The following is a 16,036-nucleotide window of genomic DNA, read 5'->3' as shown; positions in this document are numbered from 1 at the left end:
TCTGGCCAGTGACCGACATACTCTCTACACGTTCCAAATAGGGATCGGGAGCGCGCGTAAACTCCCGGTGCAATCCGATACCGAAAGTCACGTGATGAAAAATCGCGATATTTCTGCAGCTTGGGTTTACACTCGCTAACTTCGCCTCAAACTTCGCGATGTTTAAAAAAATCGCACTCCGGCTGGCGATTTTTCTGGCGATGTTTTGAGGGCGTTTGGGTGTAGTTGCTTAGCAACTTGCACCCAAATGTCGCGATTTTAGAAAAATCACGTTTTTTCCAAGCAAGTGTAAATTGGCCTAATGTTAAAGTTGTGTTTTTTTTTTTATGTTTTTACCTACCAACATCAATTTGGTTGACCCTTGGATTAAAAGGGTCATTACTACAGAGATGAAGGAACTCTAGACTGGGGAGGGGGAAAAAATAAGTTATTGGTGTGTCAACAAATACAGGCAAATCCCAGAGTCTGTGGGTACTAGCACAGTGAAATATAGCCCACTGGAGACAGATAAAAATGGCTGCTGGGTGTATTTAATGTACAGAACTGTAGACAGGTGGCGTTTAACACACAAGGTCTCAAATATGTAATTTATTTTACAACAGGGAGTCAGCGCTCTGACCAGAGGTGACCAAAACAGATAAGAGACCACTGTAGACAGGTGACCACTAGGGACAAGTGACCATTATGGCAGGTTTGACCATGTTTCACAGATCTACTGTCTCTTGTTCGCTTGTTTTTCTGCAGGAAAGAGGGCATATCAATACGTGCGCATGTATCAAACTGTCACCAGCAGTGTCAAGCCTAAAAAGGCTACATTTATACAATAGGTATCACTCGGTCATCCACTCTCTGCTATTAGGGAATTTTTGCAGGCACGACACGGCCACTAGTTGAGTGTGCCATGTGCAAAACTTGCTTGTGCGCAGGCTCAAATCCAAACAAGAGACCCGCGGGTCTAGCGTTCACTTGAGTATCGCAAGTTCACCTTTCACGCAGTCACTAATCTAAATTATTCACAGCTCTACTAAAATTTGACCAGGCATTCTCAAGTAGAAGATGAAAATGTACAATGAGGGCCCAAATTTTTGAAGATTCCTTAATTTGGGGGGATTGGGGCCCCCCTGGGGCCCTCTGGGTGGGGCATGGTGCCCTCTGGGTGGGGCATGGTGCCCATTTTGATAAATTCAGATCCTGACCCCCTAGGGATGCTACCTGCCAAGTTTGACGAAAATCCATTATGAGGTTTTCAGGAAGAAGATGAAAATGTACAATTCAGGCCCCCATTTGGACCTTCCCAACCACCCCGCCCGCCCCCAAGAGGGGCACCCCTGGATCTGCTATGAACAAACTTGAAACTACTGACAGTCATTAATGTACTCACTCATAGTATTATCTTAGCTCTATAACTTCTGATTCTAGAGAAGATTTTTAAAGATGGTGCACTCCTTCATTTTGGGGAGTTTGGGCCCCCCTGGGGCCCCCTGGGTGGGGCATGGTGCCCATTTTAACAAGTTGAGATCCTAACCCCCTAGGGATGCTACCTGCCAAGTTTGGTGAAAATGGGTCATGGAGTTCTCGAGAACAAGATGAAAATGTACAATTTAGGCCCCATTAGGACCCCTCCCCTGGGTCCCAAGGGGGGCACCCCTGATTCTGCCATGAACAAACTTGAAACTACAGTAATCAATGTACTAACTCATAGTATTAACTTAGCTCTATCACTTCTGGTTCTAGAGAAGAAGATTTTTACATATTTCTTCATTTTGGAGGGTTTGGGCGCCCCTGGGGGCCCCCTGGGTGGGGCATGGTGCCCATTTTAACAAATTGAGTTCCTAACCCCCTAAGGATGCTACCTGCCAAGTTTGATGAAAATCGGTCTTGGGGTTTTCAAGAAGAAGATGAAAATGTAAAAAGTTTACGCACGACACACAACGCACGACGCACGACAGACGCCGGACGAAGGGCGATCGCAATAGCTCACTTGAGCCTTCGGCTCAGGTGAGCTAAAAACCTCCCTAAAACGAGAATGGTCCTCAGCCAAAATAGCGTCTCGTCCCGGTGTTGGGCACAACTGAGCAGCTAGTCAATCAGCGATCTTGTCGTGTGTGTCGGTCACACACCATGCAATGGTTTAGTATAGGGGCAACAGTTCTTTTTTTCACACTTTGCTTTGCATAGTGATGCGTGAAGCACCATCATAAGAACTTACACTTTCCTTTGAACAATCTGAAGTATTTCATGAGCGCTTTTGAATGCTTTCGAAAATAAATTTTAACTGGCAAAATGGTGCTTTGACTGTCATCGAAATCAAGCTGATATCAGTTTTTCCCATTCCTTCTTTACCCCGGGAGACAAAAAATAAAATATCCCCTGCCCTCCCCCATCCCCCCCCCCCCCACCTTCATCCTCCCGTGGCCAGAGTATGTTAACCCATTGAGGACGAGTCCCAAGTAATATACTCGGGCAGGTGTCTATGGGAAATGTGCGTTCTAGCAAAATCAGTCCGTCCTCAACGGGTTGACGGAGGACAAGGGCCTATCTTCACCGACAAGGGCCTATCTTGACCAACAAGTTATTTAAAGGGAAGATAAACCCCAAGAACAATGTGGATTGAGTGAAAGCAGCAACATTAGTAGAACACATCAGTGAAAGTTTGAAGAAAATCGGACAATCGATGCAAAAGTTATGAATTTTTAAAGTTTTGGTGTTGGAACTGCTGGATGAGGAGACTACTAGAGGTTATGACGTATGAGAGGACAACAATATAAAGGCTATATAAAGAAATTTTCACAAAAATTCATTTTTCATGAAAACCACAAATTCCATCAACTTGATGCTGACATATGTTAAGGGTAGCAATTATTCCCCCTGCTTTCTGAAAGCGGTTAGGCAAGTGCCTTTTCATGATGCTAGAAAAGTGAATCTTTGTTGATTTTCCTTTATATTTTCTTTATATTGCTGTCCACTCATACGTCATAACCTCTAGTAGTCTCCTCATCCAGCGGTTCAAACACCAAAACTTTAAAAATTCATAACTTTTGCATCGATTGTCCGATTTTCCTCAAACTTTCACTGATGTGCTTTGCTAATGTTGTTGCTTTCATTCAATCCACATTGCTCTTTGGGTTTACCTTCCCTTTAAAGGGATGGTACAGTATTGGTGGAGATGAGAATTGGGCTTTTAACTTTTTGCGAGATACCAAGAAAACATTTATGATATAGTACAGAGCATACCATTTTAAGAGGAATTCAAGGTTTATTTGATGAAAATTGGATTTAGAATGACTGAAACAAAGTAAAACAAAGCGATCTTAATAAGGTGTGGGTCTCACACTTTATTAGAATCGTTCTCTTTTGGACATCTTAGCCATTTCTAAACCAATTTTCATCAAATAAACATTGAATTCCTCATAGAATTACATGCTCTTTCATATTTCATAAGAGGTTTCTCATTATCTCACAAAAAATGTTAGAAACCTGAAATTAGGTCTCAACCAAAACTTTACAATCCCTTTAAAGTTGTTAATGCATAAACTTTCACAGGCTCCAAGACAAGTGCGCACCCATCTCATGGAGGTGCTGTAAAACTCGAACATTGATTCAATGGAGTAACACACACAGCACAGATTCTGAGAGAGCGCTTTTTATTTTGAAGCATAAAATGTTAAAATCTCCCTTAAAAAAAAAAAGAAAAGAAAAAAAAAACCCACTATTTTCCAACTTGGGCATTTAAAGGTCTGGTTTGGACTTGTAGTTCAAAGCAAGTCCATTTCGTAGCCCAAGTGCGGTTGATCAAACTGTCACCGGGGCAAGCCTCCCTACTTTCCCACAACTTCCTACCACTAACTTCCCCCATCAGTGCAGTGTGCATGCTGATTTGATAGTGGAAAAAACACACACATTATGCTTGGTTCATTACCAGATAATATAGAACAAAAGCTTACATGCAGCTCGCCAGAATCACATACTTGTAGGCACATGTATTATAATCTTTTTGGGGGCGGAAGGAGATAAATGTACAGATACAATACACAATAAGACATTCAGAACATTATGTCTTGAAAATATTTCGATTTGGTTTCCAGGCAGTTTGGATGCACAGACCATTCTTTATCTTCAAATGATTCTGGAAAAAAAAAAAACAACAACAACAACAACACTGCATATGGGGAACACTGACAGAAAGGATGGGACAGCAACACAGGCTTTTTTTTCTGTTTTTATTGAACACTGTATAACATTTGCCATGAAACAAAGTACATATCATACCTGTGAAAATATAACGCTCAATAGAGCATAAATGAACACAAAACCAGGACAACAATACAATACAATACAATACAATACAATACAATACAATACAATACAATACAAAACAATACAATACAATACAATACAATACCACACAACACAACACAACGAAAATGTCTCCCTGCCTATGCAGTGGAGTCCCACCGTAACAAGGGCTATGGAAATAAATAACAGGCATTTGAGCATAAATTTGTGACTGCATGCTACATGTATCCTTTGACTTGACTCCCATAAATAGATAACTAACGAAGGTTCATATTAAATTCCCAAATGGCTTTGATTTGTACGTTTTTTGTTGGAATGATCACCTGCAAGTTGATCTCTGTAAAATGGGAATTATGTCAAGGTCTAGATACATTGCGGTTGAACCATGGCACTGCAAACATGTTTTTAAGCCTTTTTTTTTTCCCCCTCGTTTCACAATCATTTTCTCAACACATTTGACGCTTGTTGGTATTACAGTGGTGGATTTGGGGTCTGCAGATGAATAGCTGATTAAAGGAAATCTGAGGATTAAAAGCTTTCAAACATAGTTTCTACTTGCAGTGAAGTTTAAATGACCACGTTACGAATTATAGTACGCCTGAAATAAAAAAAAATGTGATAGAATGATTGTGGTCAACTATTGCAACCTCCACTTGCAATACCCGAGGTCCTCTCTGTTGTATCAAATTTAGATTGTCAATGCTAAGATCAGCAATGCACTTCTGCGAACTTGTGAGACAACTTTCTGTTCAAGCAAAGCTTACATGAATACCAATCAATGCCTCCAGTGACGTTCCACCGAGAACCCCGCAAGAACTCACTTGCTTACAGCTAGTCCTCAAAGGTATAGCTCCACAAACCAAATCTAGCAAACCAGCTATACAACAGATGCTCATATGGCAATAGACACATACACTAAAAGAAGCACCCTGAACCTCAGTATACAATACATACTGTACAATCATGTATGTATACCATGCCACAACAAAATCCCAGCTCATTTTTTTTTTTTATTCTATAGGCCTATCTCTCTTTATATCATAACCCTAAAGTACAAGGATTAGGCACTACATTATAAAAGTCCACTGAAACAATGGTAAGGCATTGCGCATACAACAAAACTTGAGGCCTAGGAAAGGATTTTCGACCAGGAGGCCTTGGTAGAACAATGGGAAAAGTTACAATCAGCCACCTTCACCACAGGAAGCAATTAAAAGCAAAAGAATGACTTGAAACCCAGCAGCCAAGCATAGCTAGCCTCAAGTCCAGGCTGCTGGCTTTTTGTTCTTTGTCCTTCAACATTTTGAATACACAAGTTTGTAGTAAAGTTAACCCCTTCCTTATTGGAACCTGGTAGCCTCTGTAATAAGTCAATGGGGATTGAAGGATTCAGTATGAAAAGGGTTAATAGCTTTATTCCTTTAAATTTGGCAGGATGAAGCTTCAGTTGTCATAAAGAAAAAAAAAAAACACCATAGCCTTGAAGTGAGGCTACAAGGTATGCCTCAACCCTTTCTGTTTTTGTTCTGTAGTCTAGTAATAGCACACGAGACAACGCATTACACCTTCACCTGTGTGCAATGGTGATTCCACAACACAAAGCCCATCCTCCATGCTTTCGGCCGTACAGTTGTATGGGGTATCACATCAAGAAAGAGCGTTAAATTTATCAATGTTCCAAACATCATGTGTACCTCCAGGCAATGGTGGGGGGGGGGGGGGGCAGGAGGTACCCACATAAAGAAGTTCACTTGCCCATTTATTAAAGAAAGTAAATTATACACTGAATTCATTTATTTATGTATTTAATCATTCATTCATTCATTCATTCATTCATTCATTCATTTATTATATTATTCAACTTCAGTATTCTTTACCTACAGTAGGGTAGCCCCATAATTTCTTCATACACTTTTATTCTCGAGGGCCCTGTAACAGAATAACAATTAACAAGTACAACAATTAATTCAAAATACACAAAGTAACAACAAGAACATCCTGATGTACATAGTACTATCAAAACCATGGCAATGCTGTGTGTAAAGTGCAAAATATGTCTTTGATGATAATATTAAATAAACAAATTCAAAATCATATCTATTCAAATTCATTTCTTTCTCTTCTTTTTTTTTACAATTTGTACTGGATATACATTTTGCAAGCATGATTATGAGAACATGGTTTCTCAGTACGTGCATTCACATTATTAAAGAATTGTCGTATTTAAAAACCATGGTAATTTGTTGTTACTGTTCTCATTAGCGAAATACCACAGTAATAGATCTTTCTGTAGGCCTTACACGTACTACAGTATTCAAGTTAATCATGCTCTCATTCAAGAAATACTGTGGTATTTTCTGGCCCAAAAGCATGGACGTATCTCTTGAGGTAAACACTGCACATACTGAAATCTCCTACTGGGAGAAGAAAGAAAGTAGGTCAGGTCACATGAAAAATAAATGTATCGCAGTGCTGAGGGTGGTATTTCGTGACATGATTCACTCTCAGATCTCGTATGCGTATTTCGCATGAAATTTAAATTACTACCCTATTAAAATACCACGGTATTTTGTGCCGTATTTGGCGAGGGTCGACTAATCTTTTAATGTTCTAAGACCTACTCATTCAAAATGCAGTCAATACTGTGTGTCCACATTTACTATTAACATGTTGCTGGTGGTAAAAAAAAAAAAAAAAATTAAAATTAAATCATAAAAGCAGAGGATCAAAACTACTAGCACACTATTAAAAGTCAGTCATGTGTGGGGCTGCTGAACATTGAATTATGCTGCCTAGTACATTTGTATGTAGAATGCATGGATCCTCCAAAGTTTGCTAGTAAAAATCAAAGCCTACTACATTGTAGGTCTCACATAATTTGTAATGTAAAAAGAGGTTAGTAACGTTAACATAAAAAAGGAAAGATTGACTTCTCTGCGAGATTATGTTTGCCTCTCTTCATATTCCAACTAAAAAATTACACAAATACGAACTCAACTACAAGTACGAACTCAACAAAGTTAAGTAAGTGTGTGTCCATATGTGTGTCTGTGTCAGCCGTGATGTACAAGAACAGATACAGCTCACAGCTCACAAGTACAACATCAGAAGATACAGGATAACGAAATAATGCTGGATAAAACTGGATGACCCTAAACTATGCAGAGCCATGCCCACAGACTGCCGGTGTTCTTTTTTTCCAGGGTTGTAGAATCAATGAAGCGGAAAGCAAATGAATGGGGGCCGTTCTGCGAAAAGAGTTCCTGTTATTGTCTGATTTCCAACCAATCTGCTTGTCTGTCACATCACCCAAAAATTGGACCAAGTGAACAGTATGCATTCCTCTCACTACCACCTTTTTCCAGCATTCTGCAAACTTTGAACCGTTACGATCAAGCTCGTTGTGCTAATGATAAAACAGCAATGTTACGAGGCCCACATAAATGTATGTATATTGTTGCTTGGACAGGGTGAAGAATATCTGGGGCTGATGAAGATCAAGTCAGTAGAATTGGTTGGGTTAAAAAAAAAAAAAACAAACAAACAAACATAAACAAACAAACAAACCAAAAATCAGGAAGCAAATGATCAGAAAACCCTACTAAACATCAATACAAGATATACACACACATTTTCATCTCACAAGTGTAGCGTGGGGTTGTACCATGCAGTGCGAAGGTTGGCCCAGTCTCTGTATTCGTGAATCCCTGAAACCAAGGAGCTTCAAACACAAGCTCCTTGCTGAATATAACAAATCGTACACAGCTCTATCACTGATCTCTATAATGTATGTAAAACACAGCAGAAGAAATTTGACCGGAGTTGACCAATACCTACGATACGCTTTGATGCACGCATAAATGGGTACATATTTCCAATATACAAATTTTATGTAAAAGGGGCAATTTCAGGGATGTCATACTTCCTACATTGTATCTCTAATGTACATTAACCCCCCCCCCTCCCCTCCCCCAATAATATGATCACTGAGAATACTTTTAATGAGCTCTCGATAACTTTGCCCCCAAATTGGTTGAAATATTAGGAAATCCAGTATAATTCATGCCAAAGTGAACATTTTGGGGCAAACATACCTATTAAACACTGGACTGACATCCACTTTTTATGTACTAGTACATTTGATGGTCAAATAATAAATGCTCATTGAAAATTTATTTTTCAGTAGAATGGCATATTGACTAGAAAAGAAAATTTCAGCCCTAAAATTCTATTGAACACTGTGTTTTATATCATTTCTAGACATACAATGTAGTGATGAACGTAGGTTACGTGAACTGACAAAAATGTGACAGGTTTGTCAGTCCTGGTAACATTATAGTACACTGTATGTCACAAGCATTATCTACGCAGAATATATATTATGCATAAACCATGGACTAAATTTAAACTACACATACCTTCACGAATTTTGGCCATGGTGTCTATAGAGATGTAAACTAGTTTGTTAGTCCTTGGTAGTGAGAGTGTATGTGTGTGTGTGTGTGTGTGTGTGTGTGTGTGTGTGTGTGTGTGTGTGTGTGTGTGTGTGTGTATGTGTGTGAAAAGCAAATAACTGACAGCCATCCTGTTTTTTGCTGATATCTTTTCAAACAATAGTGCCTATCAGATTAACACTATCACACAGCGTCGTCGCTGCAGAAGTGGTTTGCATTCGACACTGAGGAAAATGCTACGGCCCTACTTTTTCTGGCCCCATACATGTACATTCAAACAAACCCAGGTAGCTATTAAAAGCACAATTCCATGCTACAGGGGAGCATTATTATAAACAGGACCTAGACCAACAATTAAAATTTGTATGATGTATCTTGTTATAGGTTTTTCTCACTTTATCACTGTACAAAAAAACAAAGAAATATTGAGTTAGGACCAGCAAAATCACATCCTGTCTCTTTATAATGGGGTTTCACTAGTGCGCACCTGGCAGTAAAAATCATGAATTTTCCTGCTAACTCACACATTAAAGGGACTGTACAGTACTGGTTGAGGTGGGGGATTCATGTTTTGAACATTCCTAAGTGAGATAATGAGAAACCTCCTATGAAATATGAAAGAGCATGTAATTTTAAGAGGGATTCAACATTTATTCGATGAAAATTGGTTTTCAAATGGCCGAGATATCCAAAAAGGTGATAATAATAAAAGACGACAGACCACACCTTTTATTAGGAGATCTCTTTGTTTCACCATGTTTTTGGATATCTCAGCCATGTCAAAACCGATTTTCATCAAGTAAACTTTTGATACCCCTTAGACTTGCATGCTCTTTGACATCTCATAGAGTGGTTTCTGAATATCTCGCAAAACGTTAAAAATCCTCGCCTCAACCAGAACTGTACACACCCTTAAAAATCCTGATTCCAGTCATGTGATGATCAATATGATTATGAATTTTAATAGTAAAAACACGTACAGACTCTTGAGTGAATTCTTCCAGAGTGGGCCACCACAGTTCACTTCACTCTTGTCTATAATATGACTCATAACATACCTGTTGGATCAGCTGTGGTGGGGGGAAGATAATAGGGAAAGGACTGTTGGGCTGTCATTTACCCACCCCTTATGTACCCCCTCCTATCCCCATCATTTCTGCCTCTGCACAATTGAAATACCAGTTCAGGGCAACAAAAAGACTCTGTAGGACAACTAAACATATCTAATGAGGCCCACTTGCCCAAATCATGAAACCACACTTATGAATTACCGTATCCACATCCTCAGGAGCATATTAAAGACAAAGATCAAACAGGGAGAGAGAGAGAGAGGAAACTACACGTGTATATAATGTGGTACATGAGTATACAAATAAATGCCAAGACACTCTGTTTTTAATGCAAAAGGATAACACTGATCACTTCACACTGCAAACATGAGAAATTGAAATTCAAGCATTATGGCAAGTGCAGTGCTGCTTACTTAGCAAATTCTTCTTCCTTTTTTTTTTCAGTATAGTTGGGCATGTGACTTCAGAAAAAAAAAAATGTGGACAATCACTGTTGTTTACTAACTTTTCCAATCACACATATGGGGGAAATAATTTTTCTACCTCTTCCCGCTAATCTCTCCCCACTAATTTCTCCCTTCAAAGACCCCAATCCCCTCCGTTTCTTTTCTCTCTTTACTTCTTTCTATCTATCTCTCCATCAAACTATCTATTTACTATCTCTGTTTTCCCACCATATAATGCAGTATGCAGTAGAGTAATCCATCTGTAGCTTTCAGCTTTTTGATTATCTTTGCATGTGAAATCAACCTTGTGTCCTGCGGTTCCGTTTCTTTCTCATCTTTTCAGCTCTTCTTTCCTTCTTCTCTTTGTCCTCTGTCTTTCTTTCTCTTTCACCACACAAGCATCCCCTTCCCAGTAGGCTCACTGTATTTGTTTAAATGTGCAAGAATAACATCAAGCCACAACAAGCCCACACACAGCTGCCGACTTATCGCCAAATATTTGCAAAATTCTAATATATACACAGGGACGGACACACACACACACACACACACACACACACAAACCAGACATTTATAATGCAGCACTACACAACCTCTTTCATTTCTACTTGTTCACATTTCTCCATTTTTTTTTAATCTGTAGACACTTGCATGACATGCAAACAGGACTAGAGATGGCAAGCATACTACAATGTACAATGTATCTCAATGGAATTATAGACAGATCAAAGGTACACGTTCTCTTTCCAGAGCTTCCCCAATTTCCATGAAGTTTCACAAAATTTCCATCAAATTCCGTAAAATGTTGCCTGAAGATTGTATCCATGGTAAAAAAAAAAAAAAAAAACAGCATCATACAAAATCTACGTGATTCATAATGGAAATTGAGGGCATCAACTTTGTTAATGTTTTTTTTTTTTCACATTTCCTTTGACTAACAAACACATCATCCTCAAGAATAGAATATTGCAATATTGTTTTGTGGCTTGTTTGTTTTTTCAATACAATGTATACAGACTGTAGCTTTCGTATATGTAGGCCCTATGTTATAGTATGGTTTGGGTAATGTGATGTGAATGTTGTGGTACGGCTGCCAAATTTTGTGCAATATGACCGTGATGTGAGTCCTATATTCATTTGAAATCCCAGCATGCTTTGCAAATAAATGCAGACTAGAAATGGCTTTGATGTTACATCCAAATGGTCATAACCAGCTGATACATCCATAATACTTCACAACCTCTGCCTTAAAGGCATAATTTACCATTTGCAGATGAAACAAAAACCCAGAATAGTTCTAAAATGTGCGTTAGGGATAGAAACAACCACTGTAAAAATTTAAATTGGTAAAATTGATGCTAAGTATTGTTAAATATAGTTGTAATAAGAATGTTTCCAGACTAAAAGGTCTACAGTTACAGTTTATTGAGAAAAATACAAATATCTCCTTATATTATATTTTAGGCTTTATCTCGAAAATTTTATACGATAGGATGTTTTGTGGTACAAAAGACCTACACATACTATATGCATTAAATGTTATATCTTGAAAAAATTTTAAATCACTGTTCCCAAAGGTAAACAGGAACTTTAAAAAAAAAAAAAAAGTCTCCTTTTTTTTTCCAAATTCAGTTTAATCGTTCACAAGCAGTTTCATATCATTTTCTATAGCCAATGGTATCTAAGAGGGCCCCTACTGTCTTTTGATTACACAATATCCAGCTGGACACTCGTAGACGTAATGTGTACCCACAGCTCGTCTAGTACAGGTTACAGTGTGCATGTTGGAAATACAGGTCATTGCTCATAGAGATAGCTCATGTGGCCTGTGGCTAAATATACCGTCTCATCGTGCGTGTCACCACACACACTGGTTACATAGGCAAGGTATCCTGCGTCCAACCAAGTCACAATTGCGGGTCTGCAGAAATATCTACCCAGTTTTGACATACATATGTATTCAAACAACTAACTCTGACATGCTATATGAAGTTTTAATTCTGTACCGGTATTCCATATCAGGCCAATGATGATTGTGAGAGAAATATATATATATATAGTGAAGAGTATGTTGTACAATAATGCAAAGAGGTGTTCGGGTTGATCTTTACAAGCTAGGTAGATCCCTCAACTGGATTAGTACAATACATGGCTCATGTGGTACGAAAAGATTGATTTATCGTGTTTATAGACACCACAGAACTGTAGATAGTTTTAGAAGGGTTTTAATAGATAGGAATCTTATCATTAAATTTCAAATTGTTTATAAATGCCTTTTGTCTGTGTATCATTTGATTTAAAGATCCAAATAAAATATTGAAAGGACTTTATATAATATAGCCACTTGTGTCTTATAGCATGGCAATACTTTGATGGTATGAAACTCTACATGACTATCATGCGCTACTTGCCATGTCGACAAAATCTTTCCTTTCTTTATAAACAGACGCCTACCGACAGCGCACAATGCACACTCGGTGGTATACCACACACGGTCGCCTAGTGGTGTATGCAGCCGGGCGCTGCCCGATACTCGACAGCACCATTCCGCAAGGCCCGCTATATATGGATATAAACACCACGCATGCAGCATGGCTACACACACGTTTGGGCAAGGGGACACAGCCAGCAGTCCCCAAGCAGCGAACGGGATAGCTCGCGCTATATGCCAAAAACAGACCCTTATTTAAACTCACCAAAATTCACGTTCTGTCCCTATTTCTGGCTTCTTGCTCCCTGGAACCACTGCACACCTTCTCCCAGCTTCGGGCGTCCAGCACATTGAGTAGCTATTCCATGAAAATATCAATTGTAGGGGTTACAAAGGCGCCGAACAATAGGCAAACAATGGGCTTTGTTAGTACCGCCGAGCGCATACGAGCTGATTTCTATGCGCCATTCACAAAATGCATCAATGCAAGACACTCGAGCGCTGACTGATATTCCCCAGCGCGAGTCCCTTGGTTTTTGGAAGCAATTTAAAAGTGGAAGACATTGAATTGGGGCTTGAATCACGGATGGCAGTCTCTACCCCTATTCTTTTCGTGTCCAGGGCTCGATGCTGTTGGAAAAAAAATCCCGTCCGTCGAAGCCAGTAACCTTCGATACAACAATGAGATGTTGTGTTTCTCCCTATGCCCTCGCCATCTTGAAATTCCTATCACGTCAATTTGGGCTGGAGGATCATTAGCATAAAAGGCTTTGCTATTCTTTTATGGGCCCTGCCCCAAACGCACCGGATGTGCTTTCGCGAACAGGCGAGCCATTGTATTCCGCACAGCCTGTCTTCATCTCTTCTTATCTGACATATCCATTTTTTCCCATTGTAGAGGGGAAAGAAGAAAAAACAACACCCTTATGCAAAGAATCTGAAGGCATGCTCCATCTACAAATGGAATAATCTTACACCAACCCCAAACCGATGACCAATTACTGTCAATGTTGCGTGGCAAATGTTATTCATTTTCATAGTATTTATAAGCTTCCATTGCGAATAATAAATCCGAATTACTAGGGGGGAGATTCCGCCATCTCCAGTAACTCGGGGTATGATTAATCTATGGTAAGCATGACTTGGACCACGGCCAAACGGCACGGTTCGGCGTGCCATTCATAAAGATGATGCACGCTCTGGCGCTGTGTGCTGATGAAAAACCGCATCAGAGGAAGTTTTTAGTTACCTAGCTGAAGACTCAAGCTGCATTTCGCTGAGACAACAGCGATCATTTGTTTCCACGTCATGTGTTGTTGTTGGGGTACTTTGCTTTTTCCCTCCCTATTCCAGATTGTATTCTTCTCCTGTCATTTTTTTACCCTTGTTTTTCGTCGGTCTTGTTTTTGTTTCCCTGTGGCGCGGACGAATAGATGAAAGGATAAATAAATGAAATATAATTATGTAAAATGTGTATGATCATATATTACAACATGTTCTTCCTGGGGTTTCCAAAGTGACCTTGAGATAGTCACTTATTGTTTTTGAAAATAAGTTATATGATGTTTGCATGTTTGCAAATAGATTGTTCATAAAGACATGTATATAGGGGTGGTAAAAGTAACATATGAAATATATGAAATATATGTCATATATTATATGCAATATTATGTCTCATTAAAAAAAAAAAATCCATTCATTTATTCATTCAGTTACCTGCTTGTCTATGCATTAGGTGATTATCAAACTGTAATGCGTTGATGGTAAGTATCATAGATGGATACAAAATATCGAAGTGAAGTCTGGGGTTTTATCACTGAAAGGATCATCCAGTTTTGTTTACAAAGATACAATCAGAGAGTGAGGGGGGAAAAAGATGGACAGTCATGTATAAGTTTGTTTTGAATAATGAGCTACTTAATCGATATTTCCTTGGAGATTCTTCCCCTCTGGTTCCAGCAAAGTTGATGATTTGATTCTTTAGTGTTCGTTTTGGTTTAATAGTCTGGTTGTCATTTGTTTTTGTTTTTTTTAATTTATTTGTTTGTTTGTTTGTTTTTCTTTCTTTCTTTCGTTCCTTTTTTTCTGCGGAAGGTGTATGGTATCCGAGTCTACGCAGGAGAGGAATGGTTATTCTTCCACATTATGTTAACACGTATGATTACTATCGGAGGAGTGATTCTAGGCTATGTTATGATGAATTTTGTTTGCAGATCTCCCTGTTCAAAATCATACTATTCTCTCAGATCAATTAGTTTGATCATCATATCATTTACATCGCAGGCCGTTTATTTTTACGTTGTATGTAATGGTATGTATTTTATCAACAGTATTTTTTCCTTTCTGCTTTTCCTAAATAGAATGCTGGACCACATTTCTTTTCATTCAATAATTTCAGTTCAATTCAATACAATTCATGTTATTTTCATTCTCTTTTCCAACTAAACATAACATAGAATAAATCGGGAATTATAACATAATATGCATAAACGTTCGACTGTGAGAAGGATAAACTCATGGCGGCACTCAGAATCTTTTTCAAATCACCGATAGGTGAAGCACTCAAAAATAAACGCTGAAAGTGTATGCTTCATCTCGATCTCTGTTTGTTTTCAAACCCCATAAACATCCTCTTCGTGCACTTTTACCGCAATGCGACGGATACAGAGCAATTAAAATGATATTTTCAGCCCTTTTTGAATCGAAATGGGAATTACATTTATAGATAACCGTCAACGTCATCATGTGAAAAGATTATATCTCCAGTTCCTTCCATTTTTTTTTCTAAGTCATCGAGAGGCTGTTTAAATAAGGGCTATTCGCCTCTATAATCAATCGACGAAGTGAAATCCATTCCGTAGGTGTTACATAATAATGATATTTGTAAGACATTAAGGCGTGTTCTTCTAGTTTTGTTTATAGTATAGACTGTGTTTAAAACAAAAGAAAAATGATACGAGATATAATACATGTAAAATGCCTTACCAGATATCATGTAAAATTGTTTTCAGAAATATCAGGAATTCCTAGAATCATTGCGAAATATAATCGTAAATGACGCACCCCGCCCCCAGTCCTTTATCTGCATATTATGGCGTCAGTAACTTACACAGCTCGTTATCAGATCTTAATGTTGCAAAATCTCATTTTATATAGTTGAAAAGGAAATAAAAATCCAAACATAGTTCGGAAGTCACGACCAGTTTCGAAACAGGATAAATCTTGTCCTGTACTAATTCGAGCATCTTCTTTTGATGACAGTAATATTAATGGGAAGTCGTTAAGAAAAAGAAATAAAAAATCACTATGCACGCAAAAAAAAAAAAAAAAAAAACGAGT

General features: G+C 38.6%; 1 protein-coding gene across 2 annotated transcripts in view; it reads right to left on the bottom strand.

The window, feature by feature from the left end:
- The window catches only part of LOC140235955 (transcription factor Sox-6-like), a 171,610-nt gene extending 158,217 nt beyond the window's left edge, over nucleotides 1–13,393 (bottom strand). For both annotated transcript variants that reach the window (XM_072315949.1, XM_072315950.1), the window contains exon 1: nucleotides 12,963–13,393. The gene's annotated coding sequence lies outside the window, so the exon portion shown is untranslated. The remainder of the gene's footprint in view (nucleotides 1–12,962) is intronic.
- Between the last annotated feature and the right edge of the window lie 2,643 nt (nucleotides 13,394–16,036).

Source organism: Diadema setosum, chromosome 12 (genome assembly GCF_964275005.1).
Source record: "Diadema setosum chromosome 12, eeDiaSeto1, whole genome shotgun sequence".
Classification (NCBI taxonomy): Eukaryota; Metazoa; Echinodermata; class Echinoidea; order Diadematoida; family Diadematidae; genus Diadema; species Diadema setosum.
Note: the sequence above shows the minus strand (reverse complement) of the source record. Positions and strands in the feature narration are given on the sequence as shown.